Below are 13,083 nucleotides of genomic sequence, written 5' to 3'. Positions count from 1 at the left end.
AAGGTATGCCATATCGAAATCCGAGTCCTTTTGACCAGGTTATGGGCTTTTAAAGATGGAAAGAAGGCCCATTTCAGTAAACCTTCGCTAAATTGAAATCAATGACATAAAAACGGTCATATATTTTGACCAGGTTATGGGCTTTTAAAGATGGAAAGAAGGCCCATTTCAGTAAACCTTTGCAAAATTAAAATCAATCACATAAAAACGATCATATTTTTTACTACCTTTATAGTTATATATTTTAATGCAGATAACAACATAATCATTCCACAAGCCCATAGAGGTATGCCATATCGAAATCCGATTCCTTTTGACCAGGTTATGGGCTTTTAAAGATGGAAAGAAGGCCCATTTCAGTAAACCTTTGCAAAATTAAAATCAATGACATAAAAACGGTCATATTTTTTACTACCTTTAAAGTTAAATATTTTAATGCAGATAACAACAAAATCATTCCACAAGCCCCTAAAGGTATGCCATATCGAAATACGAGTTCATTTGACCAAGTAATAGGCTTTTAAAGATGGAAAGAAAGCCCATTTCAGTAAACCTTCGCAAAATTAAAATCAATGACATAAAAACGGTCATATTTTTTACTACCTTTAAAGTTATATATTTTAATGGAAATAACAACATAATCATTCCACAAGCCCATAAAGGTATGCCATATCGAAATCCGAGTCCTTCTGACCAGGTTATGGGCTTTTAAAGATGGAAAGAAGGCCCATTTCAGTAAACCTTCGCAAAATTAAAATAAATGACATAAAAACGGTCATATTTATTACTACCTTTAAAGTTATATATTTTAATGCAAATAACAACATAATTTTTCCACAAGCCTATAAAGGAATGCCATATCGAAATCCGAGTTCATTTGACCAAGTTATAGGCTTTTAAAGATGGAAAGAAGGCCCATTTCAGTAAACCTTTGCAAAATTAAAATCAATGACATTAAAACGGTCATATTTTTTACTACCTTTAAAGTTAAATATTTTAATGCAGATAATAACATAATCATTCCACAAGCCTGGAAAGGTATGCCATACCGAAATCATAGTTCATTTGACCAAGTTATTGGCTTTTAAATATGTAAAGAAGGCCCATTTCAGTAAACCTTCGCAAAATTAAAATCAATGACATAAAAACGGTCATATTTTTTACTTCTTTTAAAGTTATATATTTTAATGCAGATAACAACATAATCATTCCACAAGCCCAAAGAGGTATGCCATATCGAAATCCGATTTCTTTTGACCAGGCTATGGGCTTTTAACGATGGAATTAAGGCCCATTTCAGTAAACCTTTGCAGAATTAAAATTAGTGATATAAAAACGGTCATATTTTTTAATACATTTAAAGTTATATATTTTAATGCAGATATCAACATAATCATTCCTGAAGCCCATAGAGGTATGCCATATCGAAATCCGAGTCCTTTTGACCAGGTTATGGGCTTTTAAAGATGGAAAGAAGGCCCATTTCAGTAAACCTTTGCAAAATTAAGATCAATGACATAAAAACGGTCATATTTTTATTACCTTTAAAGTTATATATTTTAATGCAGATAACAACATAATCATTCCACAAGCCCATATAGGTATGCCATATCGAAATCCGATTCCTTTTGACCAGGATATGGGCTTTTAAAGATGGAAAGAAGGCCCATTTCAGTAAACCTTTGCAAAATTAAAATCAATTACATAAAAACGGCCATATTTTTAACTACCTTTAAAGTTATATATTTTAATGCAGATAACAACATAATCATTGCACAAGCCTATAAAGGTATGCCATATCGAAATCCGAGTTCATTTGACCAAGTTATGGGCTTTTAAAGATGGAAAGAAGGCCCATTTCAGTAAACCTTTGCAAAATTAAAATCAATGACATACAAACGGTCATATTTTTAACTACCTTTAAAGTTTAATATTTTAATGCAGATAACAACACAATCATTCCACAAGCCTATAAAGGTATGCCATATCGAAATACGAGTTCATTTGACCAAGTTATTGGCTTTTAAAGATGGAAAGAAGGCCCATTTCAGTAAACCTTCGCAAAATTAAAATCAATGACATAAAAACGGTCATATTTTTAACTACATTTAAAGTTATATAATTTAATGCAGATATCAACATAATCAATTCTCAAGCCCATAAACGTATACCATATCGAAATACGAGTTCATTTGACCAAGTTATTGGCTTGAAAGATGAAAGAAGGCCCATTTCAGTAAACCTTCGCAAAATTAAAATGAATGACATAAAAACGGTCAAATTTTTTACTACCTTTAAAGTTAAATATTTTAATGCATATAACAACAAAATCATTCCAAAAGCCTATAAAGGTATGCCATATCGAAATCCGAGTTCATTTGACCAAGTTATTGGCTTTTAAAGATGGAAAGAAGGCCCATTTCAGTAAACCTTCGCAAAATTAAAATCAATGGCATAAAAAGGGTCATATTTTTACTACCTTTAAAGTTATATATTTTAATGCAGATAACAACATAATCATTCCACAAGCCTATAAAGGTATGCCATATCGAAATCCGAGTTCATTTGACCAAGTTATGGGCTGTTAAAGATGGAATGAAGGCCCATTTCAGTAAACCTTCGCTAAATTAAAATCAATGACATAAAAACGGCCATATTTATTACTACCTTTAAAGTTATATATTTTAATGCAAATAACAACATAATTATTCCACAAGCCTATAAAGGAATGCCATATCGAAATCCGAGTTCATTTGACCAAGTTATAGGCTTTTAAAGATGGAAAGAAGGCCCATTTCAGTAAACCTTTGCAAAATTAAAATCAATGACATTAAAACGGTCATATTTTTACTACCTTTAAAGTTAAATATTTTAATGCAGATAATAACATAATCATTCCACAAGCCTGGAAAGGTATGCCACACCGAAATCATAGTTCATTTGACCAAGTTATTGGCTTTTAAATATGTAAAGAAGGCCCATTTCAGTAAACCTTCGCAAAATTAAAGTCAATGACATAAAAACGGTCATATTTTTTACTAGCTTTAAAGTTATATATTTTAATGCAGATAACAACATAATCATTCCTCAAGCCCATAGAGGTATGCCATATCGAAATCCAAGTCATTCTGACCAAATTATGGGCTTTTAAAGATGGAAAGAAGGCCCATTTCAGTAAAGCTTTGCAAAATTAAAATCAATGACATAAAAACGGTCATATTTTTTAATACATTTAAAGTTATATATTTTAATGCAGATAACAACATAATCATTCCTCAAGCCCATAGAGGTATGACATATCGAAATCCAAGTCATTCTGACCAAATTATGGGCTTTTAAAGATGGAAAGAAGGCCCATTTCAGTAAAGCTTTGCAAAATTAAAATAAATGACATAAAAACGGTCATAATTTTTCCTACCTTTAAAGTTATATACCAAGTTATTGGCTTTTAAAGATGGAAAGAAGGCCCATTTCAGTAAACCTTCGCAAAATTGAAATCAATGACATAAAAACGGTCATATTTTTTACTACCTTTAAAGTTAAATATTTTAATGCAGATAACAACATAATCATTCCACAAGCCTATAAAGGTATGCCATATCGAAACCCGAGTTCTTTGACCAAGTTATTGGCTTTTTAATATGTAAAGTAGGCCCATTTCAGTAAACCTTCTCAAAATTAAAATCAATGACATAAAAACGGTCATATTTTTTACTACCTTTAAAGTTATATATTTTAATGCAGATAACAACATAATCATTCCACAAGCCCATAGAGGTATGCCATATCGAAATCCGAGTCCTTTTGACCAGGTTATGGGCTTTTAAAGATGGAAAGAATGCCCATTTCAGAAAACCTTTGCAAAATTAAGATCAATCACATAAAAACGATCATATTTTTTTCTACCTTTAAAGTTATATATTTTAATGGAAATAACAACATAATCATTCCACAAGCCCATAGAGGAATGCCATATCGAAATCCGAGTCCTTCTGACCAGGTTATGGGCTTTTAAAGATGGAAAGAAGGCCCATTTCAGTAAACCTTCGCAAAATTAAAATAAATGACATAAAAACGGTCATATTTTTTACTATCTTTGAAGTTATATATTTTAATGCAGATAACAACATAATCATTCCACAAGCCTAGAAAGGTATGCCATATCGAAATCCGAGTCCTTTTGACCAGGTTATGGGCTTTTAAAGATGGAAAGAAGGCCCATTTCAGTAAACCTTCGCTAAATTGAAATCAATGACATAAAAACGGTCATATATTTTACTACCTATAATGTTATATATTTAAATGCAAATAACAACATAATTATTCCACAAGCGTATAAAGGAATGCCATATCGAAATCCGAGTTCATTTGACCAAGTTATAGGCTTTTAAAGATGGAAAGAAGGCCCATTTCAGTAAACCTTCGCAAAATTAAAATCAACGACATAAAAACGGTCATATTTTTAACTACCGTTAAAGTTATGTATTTTAATGGAAATAACAACATAATCATTCCACAAGCCCATAGAGGTATGCCATATCGAAATCCGAGTCCTTTTGACCAGGTTATGGGCTTTTAAAGATGGAAAGAAGGCCCATTTCAGTAAACCTTCGCAAAATTAAAATCAATGACATAAAAACGGTCATATTTATTACTACCTTTAAAGTTATATATTTTAATGCAAATAACAACATAATTATTCCACAAGCCTATAAAGGAATGCCATATCGAAATCCGAGTTCATTTGACCAAGTTATAGGCTTTTAAAGATGGAAAGAAGGCCCATTTCAGTAAACCTTTGCAAAATTAAAATCAATGACATTAAAACGGTCATATTTTTACTACCTTTAAAGTTAAATATTTTAATGCAGATAATAACATAATCATTCCACAAGCCTGGAAAGGTATGCCACACCGAAATCATAGTTCATTTGACCAAGTTATTGGCTTTTAAATATGTAAAGAAGGCCCATTTCAGTAAACCTTCGCAAAATTAAAGTCAATGACATAAAAACGGTCATATTTTTTACTAGCTTTAAAGTTATATATTTTAATGCAGATAACAACATAATCATTCCTCAAGCCCATAGAGGTATGCCATATCGAAATCCAAGTCATTCTGACCAAATTATGGGCTTTTAAAGATGGAAAGAAGGCCCATTTCAGTAAAGCTTTGCAAAATTAAAATCAATGACATAAAAACGGTCATATTTTTTAATACATTTGAAGTTATATATTTTAATGCAGATAACAACATAATCATTCCTCAAGCCCATAGAGGTATGACATATCGAAATCCAAGTCATTCTGACCAAATTATGGGCTTTTAAAGATGGAAAGAAGGCCCATTTCAGTAAAGCTTTGCAAAATTAAAATAAATGACATAAAAACGGTCATATTTTTTCCTACCTTTAAAGTTATATATTTTAATGCAGATAAAAACATAATCATTCCACAAGCCAATAAAGGTATGCCATATCGAAATCCGAGTTCATTTGACCAAGTTATTGGCTTTTAAAGATGGAAAGAAGGCCCATTTCAGTAAACCTTCGCAAAATTGAAATCAATGACATAAAAACGGTCATATTTTTTACTACCTTTAAAGTTAAATATTTTAATGCAGATAACAACATAATCATTCCACAAGCCTATAAAGGTATGCCATATCGAAACCCGAGTTCTTTGACCAAGTTATTGGCTTTTTAATATGTAAAGTAGGCCCATTTCAGTAAACCTTCTCAAAATTAAAATCAATGACATAAAAACGGTCATATTTTTTACTACCTTTAAAGTTATATATTTTAATGCAGATAACAACATAATCATTCCACAAGCCCATAAACGTATACCATATCGAAATACGAGTTCATCTGACCAAGTTATTGGCTTTTAAATATGTAAAGAAGGCCCATTTCAGTAAGCCTTTGCAAAATTTAAATCAATGACATAAAAACGGTAATATTTTTTACTACCTTTAAAGTTAAATATTTTAATGCAGATAACAACATAATCATTTCACAAGCCTGGAAAGGTATGCCATACCGAAATCATAGTTCATTTGACCAAGTTATTGGATTTTAAATATGTAAAGAAGGCCCATTTCAGTAAACCTTCGCAAAATTGAAATCAATGACATAAAAGCGGTCATATTTTTTACTACCTTTAAAGTTAAATATTTTAATGCAGATAACAACATAATCATTCCACAAGCCTATAAAGGTATGCCATATCGAAACCCGAGTTCTTTGACCAAGTTATTGGCTTTTAAATATGTAAAGTAGGCCCATTTCAGTAAGCCTTTGCAAAATTTAAATCAATGACATAAAAACGGTAATATTTTTTACTACCTTTAAAGTTATATATTTTAATGCAGATAACAACAAAATCATTCCAAAAGCCTATAAAGATATGCCATATCGAAATCCGAGTTCATTTGACCAAGTTATTGGCTTTTAAAGATGGAGGGAAGGCCCATTTCAGTAAACCTTCGCAAAATTGAAATCAATGACATAAAAACGGTCATATTTTTTACTACCTTTAAAGTTAAATATTTTAATGCAGATAACAACATAATCACAAGCCTATAAAGGTATGCCATATCGAAACCCGAGTTCTTTGACCAAGTTATTGGCTTTTAAATATGTAAAGAAGGTCCATTTCAGTAAACCTTCGCAAAATTAAAATCAATGACATAAAAACGGTCATATTTTTTACTACCTTTAAAGTTATATATTTTAATGCAGATAACAACATAATCATTTCACAAGCCCAAAGAGGTATGCCATATCGAAATCCGATTCCTTTTGACCAGGCTATGGGCTTTTAAAGATGGAAAGAAGGCCCATTTCAGTAAAGCTTTGCAAAATTAAAATCAATGACATAAAAACGGTCATATTTTTTACTACCTTTAAAGTTATATATTTTAATGCAGATAACAACATTATCATTCCACAAGCCCATAAACGTATACCATATCGAAATACGAGTTCATCTGACCAAGTTATTGGCTTTTAAATATGTAAAGAAGGCCCATTTCAGTAAGCCTTTGCAAAATTTAAATCAATGACATAAAAACGGTTATATTTTTTACTACCTTTAAAGTTATATATTTTAATGCAGATAACAACATAATCATTCCACAAGCCTATAAAGATATGCCATATCGAAATCCGAGTTCATTTGACCAAGTTATGGGCTTTTAAAGATGAAAAGAAGGCCCATTTCAGTAAACCTTCGCTAAATTAAAATCAATGACATAAAAACGGTCATATATTTTACTACCTTTAAAGTTATATATTTTAATGCAGATAACAACATAATCATTCCACAAGCCTATAAAGGTATGCCATATCGAAACCCGAGTTCTTTGACCAAGTTATTGGCTTTTAAATATGTAAAGAAGGTCAATTTCAGTAAACCTTCGCAAAATTAAAATCAATGACATAAAAACGGTCATATTTTTTACTACCTTTAAAGTTATATATTTTAATGCAGATAACAACATAATCATTTCACAAGCCCAAAGAGGTATGCCATATCGAAATCCGATTCCTTTTGACCAGGCTAGGGGCTTTTAAAGATGGAAAGAAGGCCCATTTCAGTAAAGCTTTGCAAAATTAAAATCAATGACATAAAAACGGTCATATTTTTTACTACCCTTAAAGATATATATTTTAATGCAGATAACAACATAATCATTCCACAAGCCCATAGAGGTATGCCATATCGAAATCCGAGTCCTTTTGACCAGGCTATGGGCTTTTAAAGATGGAAAGAAGGCCCATTTCAGTAAAGCTTTGCAAAATTACAATAAATGACATAAAAACGGTCATATTTTTTACTACCTTTAAAGTTATATATTTTAATGCAGATAACAACATTATCATTCCACAAGCCCATAAACGTATACCATATCGAAATACGAGTTCATCTGACCAAGTTATTGGCTCTTAAATATGTAAAGAGGGCCCATTTCAGTAAGCCTTTGCAAAATTTAAATCAATGACATAAAAACGGTTATATTTTTTACTACCTTTAAAGTTAAATATTTTTTAATGCAGATAACAACATAATCATTCCACAAGCCTATAAAGGTATGCCATATCGAAATCCAAGTTCATTTGACCAAGTTATGGGCTTTTAAAGATGAAAAGAAGGCCCATTTCAGTAAACCTTCGCTAAATTAAAATCAATGACATAAAAACGGTCATATTTTTTACTACCTTTAAAGTTATATATTTTAATGCAGATAACAACATAATCATTCCACAAGCAAAAAGAGGTATGCCATGTCGAAATCCGATTCCTTTTGACCAGGCTATGGGCTTTTAAAGATGGAAAGAAAGACCATTTCAGTAAACCTTTGCAAAATTAAAATCAATGACATAAAAACGGTCATATTTTTTACTACCTTTAAAGATATATATTTTAATGCAGATAACAACATAATCATTCCATAAGCCCATGGACGTATACCATATCGAAATACGAGTTCATTTGACCTAGTTATTGGCTTTTAAGTATGTAAAGAAGGCCCATTTCAGTAAACCTTCGCAAAATTAAAATCAATGACATAAAAACGGTCATATTTTTTACTACCTTTAAAGTTATATATTTTAATGCAGATAACAACATAATCATTCCACAAGCAAAAAGAGGTATGCCATGTCGAAATCCGATTCCTTTTGACCAGGCTATGGGCTTTTAAAGATGGAAAGAAAGACCATTTCAGTAAACCTTTGCAAAATTAAAATCAATGACATAAAAACGGTCATATTTTTTACTACCTTTAAAGATATATATTTTAATGCAGATAACAACATAATCATTCCATAAGCCCATAGAGGTATGCCATATCGAAATCGAAGTCCTTTTGACCAGGTTATGGGCTTTTAAAGATGGAAAGAAGGCCCATTTAAGTAAACCTTCGCAAAATTGAAATCAATGACATAAAAACGGTCATATTTTTTACTACCTTTAAAGTTAAATATTTTAATGCAGATAACAACATAATCACAAGCCTCTAAAGGTATGCCATATCGAAACCCGAGTTCTTTGACCAAGTTATTGGCTTTTAAATATGTAAAGAAGGTCCATTTCAGTAAACCTTCGCAAAATTAAAATCAATGACATAAAAACGGTCATATTTTTTACTACCTTTAAAGTTATATATTTTAATGCAGATAACAACATAATCATTTCACAAGCCCAAAGAGGTATGCCATATCGAAATCCGATTCCTTTTGACCAGGCTATGGGCTTTTAAAGATGGAAAGAAGGCCCATTTCAGTAAAGCTTTGCAAAATTAAAATCAATGACATAAAAACGGTCATATTTTTTACTACCTTTAAAGTTATATATTTTAATGCAGATAACAACATTATCATTCCACAAGCCCATAAATGTATACCATATCGAAATACGAGTTCATCTGACCAAGTTATTGGCTTTTAAATATGTAAAGAAGGCCCATTTCAGTAAGCCTTTGCAAAATTTAAATCAATGACATAAAAACGGTTATATTTTTTACTACCTTTAAAGTTAAATATTTTAATGCAGATAACAACATAATCATTCCACAAGCCTATAAAGGTATGCCATATCGAAATCCGAGTTCATTTGACCAAGTTATGGGCTTTTAAAGATGAAAAGAAGGCCCATTTCAGTAAACCTTCGCTAAATTAAAATCAATGACATAAAAACGGTCATATATTTTACTACCTTTAAAGTTATATATTTTAATGCAGATAACAACATAATCATTCCACAAGCCTATAAAGGTATGCCATATCGAAACCCGAGTTCTTTGACCAAGTTATTGGCTTTTAAATATGTAAAGAAGGTCAATTTCAGTAAACCTTCGCAAAATTAAAATCAATGACATAAAAACGGTCATATTTTTTACTACCTTTAAAGTTATATATTTTAATGCAGATAACAACATAATCATTTCACAAGCCCAAAGAGGTATGCCATATCGAAATCCGATTCCTTTTGACCAGGCTATGGGCTTTTAAAGATGGAAAGAAGGCCCATTTCAGTAAAGCTTTGCAAAATTAAAATCAATGACATAAAAACGGTCATATTTTTTACTACCCTTAAAGATATATATTTTAATGCAGATAACAACATAATCATTCCACAAGCCCATAGAGGTATGCCATATCGAAATCCGAGTCCTTTTGACCAGGCTATGGGCTTTTAAAGATGGAAAGAAGGCCCATTTCAGTAAAGCTTTGCAAAATTACAATAAATGACATAAAAACGGTCATATTTTTTACTACCTTTAAAGTTATATATTTTAATGCAGATAACAACATTATCATTCCACAAGCCCATAAACGTATACCATATCGAAATACGAGTTCATCTGACCAAGTTATTGGCTCTTAAATATGTAAAGAGGGCCCATTTCAGTAAGCCTTTGCAAAATTTAAATCAATGACATAAAAACGGTTATATTTTTTACTACCTTTAAAGTTAAATATTTTTTAATGCAGATAACAACATAATCATTCCACAAGCCTATAAAGGTATGCCATATCGAAATCCAAGTTCATTTGACCAAGTTATGGGCTTTTAAAGATGAAAAGAAGGCCCATTTCAGTAAACCTTCGCTAAATTAAAATCAATGACATAAAAACGGTCATATTTTTTACTACCTTTAAAGTTATATATTTTAATGCAGATAACAACATAATCATTCCACAAGCAAAAAGAGGTATGCCATGTCGAAATCCGATTCCTTTTGACCAGGCTATGGGCTTTTAAAGATGGAAAGAAAGACCATTTCAGTAAACCTTTGCAAAATTAAAATCAATGACATAAAAACGGTCATATTTTTTACTACCTTTAAAGATATATATTTTAATGCAGATAACAACATAATCATTCCATAAGCCCATGGACGTATACCATATCGAAATACGAGTTCATTTGACCTAGTTATTGGCTTTTAAGTATGTAAAGAAGCCCCATTTCAGTAAACCTTCGCAAAATTAAAATCAATGACATAAAAACGGTCATATTTTTTACTACCTTTAAAGTTATATATTTTAATGCAGATAACAACATAATCATTCCACAAGCAAAAAGAGGTATGCCATGTCGAAATCCGATTCCTTTTGACCAGGCTATGGGCTTTTAAAGATGGAAAGAAAGACCATTTCAGTAAACCTTTGCAAAATTAAAATCAATGACATAAAAACGGTCATATTTTTTACTACCTTTAAAGATATATATTTTAATGCAGATAACAACATAATCATTCCATAAGCCCATAGAGGTATGCCATATCGAAATCGAAGTCCTTTTGACCAGGTTATGGGCTTTTAAAGATGGAAAGAAGGCCCATTTAAGTAAACCTTTGCAAAATTAAAATCAATGACATAAAAACGGTCATATTTTTTAATACATTTAAAGTTATATATTTTAATGCAGATAACAACATAATCATTCCACAAGCCCATAGAGGTATGCCATATCGGAATCCGAGCCCTTTTGGCCAGGTTATGGGCTTTTAAAGATGGAAAGAAGGCCCATTTCAGTAAAGCTTTGCAAAATTAAAATCAATGACATAAAAACGGTCATATTTTTTACTACCTTTAAAATTATATATTTTAATGCAGATAACAACATAATCATTCCACAAGCCTATAAAGGTATGCCATATCGAAACCCGAGTTCTTTGACCAAGTCATGGGCTTTTAAAGATGGAAAGAAGGCCCATTTCAGTAATCCTTTGCAAAATTAAAATCAATCACATTAAAGCGGTCATATTTTGTACTACCTTTAAAGTTATATATTTTAATGCAGATAACAACATAATCATTCCGCAAGCCAATAGAGGTATGCCATATCAAAATCCGAGTCCTATTGACCAGGTTATGGGCTTTTAAAGATGGAAAGAAGGCCCATTTCAGTAAACCTTCGCAAAATTAAAATCAATGACATAAAAACGGTCATATTTTTTACTACCTTTAATGTTATATATTTTAATGCAGATAACAACATAATCATTCCACAAGCCCAAAGAGGTATGCCATGTCGAAATCCGATTCCTTTTGACCAGGTTTTGGGCTTTTAAAGATGGAAAGAAGGCCCATTTAAGTAAACCTTTGCAAAATTAAAATCAATGACATAAAAACGGTCATATTTTTTACTACCTTTAAAGTAATATATTTTAATGCAGATAACAACATAATCATTCCGCAAGCCCATAGAGGTATGTCATATCGAAATCCGAGTCCTTTTGACCAGGTTATGGGCTTTTAAAGATGGAAAGAAGGCCTATTTCAGTAAACCTGCGCAAAATAAAAATCAATGACATAAAAACGGTCATATTTTTTACTACCTTTAAAGATATATATTTTAATGCAGATAACAACATAATCATTCCATAAGCCCATAGAGGTATGCCATATCGAAATCGAAGTCCTTTTGACCAGGTTATGGGCTTTTAAAGATGGAAAGAAGGCCCATTTAAGTAAACCTTTGCAAAATTAAAATCAATGACATAAAAACGGTCATATTTTTGAATACATTTAAAGTTATATATTTTAATGCAGATAACAACATAATCATTCCACAAGCCCATAGAGGTATGCCATATCGGAATCCGAGCCCTTTTGGCCAGGTTATGGGCTTTTAAAGATGGAAAGAAGGCCCATTTCAGTAAAGCTTTGCAAAATTAAAATCAATGACATAAAAACGGTCATATTTTTCACTACCTTTAAAATTATATATTTTAATGCAGATAACAACATAATCATTCCACAAGCCTATAAAGGTATGCCATATCGAAACCCGAGTTCTTTGACCAAGTCATGGGCTTTTAAAGATGGAAAGAAGGCCCATTTAAGTAAACCTTTGCAAAATTAAAATCAATCACATTAAAGCGGTCATATTTTTGAATACATTTAAAGTTATATATTTTAATGCAGATAACAACATAATCATTCCACAAGCCCATAGAGGTATGCCATATCGGAATCCGAGCCCTTTTGGCCAGGTTATGGGCTTTTAAAGATGGAAAGAAGGCCCATTTCAGTAAAGCTTTGCAAAATTAAAATCAATGACATAAAA

The sequence above is a fragment of the Drosophila suzukii genome (genome assembly GCF_043229965.1).
Source record: "Drosophila suzukii chromosome X unlocalized genomic scaffold, CBGP_Dsuzu_IsoJpt1.0 scf_Xc, whole genome shotgun sequence".
Classification (NCBI taxonomy): domain Eukaryota; kingdom Metazoa; phylum Arthropoda; class Insecta; order Diptera; family Drosophilidae; genus Drosophila; species Drosophila suzukii.
Note: the sequence above shows the minus strand (reverse complement) of the source record.